Below are 1,095 nucleotides of genomic sequence, written 5' to 3'. Positions count from 1 at the left end.
ATCCCGGCATTTGCCTGAAACGATTTAGGGAAATCACGGAAAACCTAAATCCGGATGGCTGGAGACGGGATTGAACCGTCGTCCTCCCGAATGGCGGATATGGAGGGGCATGTGGTCAGCACACCGCTCTCCCGGCCTATGTCAGCTTCCGAGACCGGAGCTGCTACTTCTCAATCAAGTAGCTCCTCGGTTTGCCTCACAAAGGTTGCGTGCACCCCGCTTGCTAACAGCGCTCGGCTGACCGGATGGTCACCCATCCAAGTGCTAGCCCAGCCCGACATCGCTTAACTTCGGTGATCTGACGGGAACCGGTGTTACCACTGCGGCCAGGCCGTTAGCTTTATCACGCAGGATAGCTCCGACAAATTTAAAATCCTGCGAACCCAGGCGTTGCCAGGTAAGGAAATCCCAGACACAGTGACATTTAGACATCAGAATAATAGCTGTTATGCACAACCCACAATATGCCAAAGACAAAGGGTAACCTCTACTTTAGATCATACAAACGAACTACTACCTATACTAAATAATTTTACTATAATAATCACCAAACACAGTGGGTTCAGATTGCGTATTTGGCGGTGAAAGAAAAATTAATACAAGAAAATCTTAATGAACCTATCTTCCAGCAAGATGAACACATGAAAATTTACCAAAACAGCTCTTACACTTGCGTAATCTCAGAGAGAGAAAAAAAATTACGAACGTGACTTCAAGTATACTGAACACATGAAAATGTATCCTAGAAATATTACACTGACATTGTTATAAAATCGCACAATTGACTGTACACTGACTACGCCTTTCACGAATTTAAGCCCCCAAAAATACATGTGCAATACGTGACTGACACGTCACACGAGGAAATGATAAAAACTACACTAATCAACTCCAATGTAAAGCAGATATGAAGTGAACACACTCTAGTGACTCCCACACTTAGCAACTGAGCAATGCGGTACTTACCTTGTGCAGACTGCGGCGATAAGGACGGCCGTGGTCCTAAGTTTTTCGTGAGGTGGGAAAACTATATGTTTCTCCCTGACTAAATGAACTGGCTGTGTCCACTCGCTGATGCTGAGTGACGTGTACACG

The 1,095-nt window shown here is 45.3% G+C and overlaps 1 pseudogene; it reads right to left on the bottom strand.

Moving 5' to 3' along the window:
- Positions 1-221: 221 nt before the first annotated feature.
- Positions 222-339, bottom strand: LOC124790750 (annotated as a pseudogene).
- Between the last annotated feature and the right edge of the window lie 756 nt (positions 340-1,095).

This window comes from Schistocerca piceifrons, chromosome 3, assembly GCF_021461385.2.
Source record: "Schistocerca piceifrons isolate TAMUIC-IGC-003096 chromosome 3, iqSchPice1.1, whole genome shotgun sequence".
Lineage (NCBI taxonomy): Eukaryota > Metazoa > Arthropoda > Insecta > Orthoptera > Acrididae > Schistocerca > Schistocerca piceifrons.
This window is presented reverse-complemented; position numbering and strand designations above follow the sequence as displayed.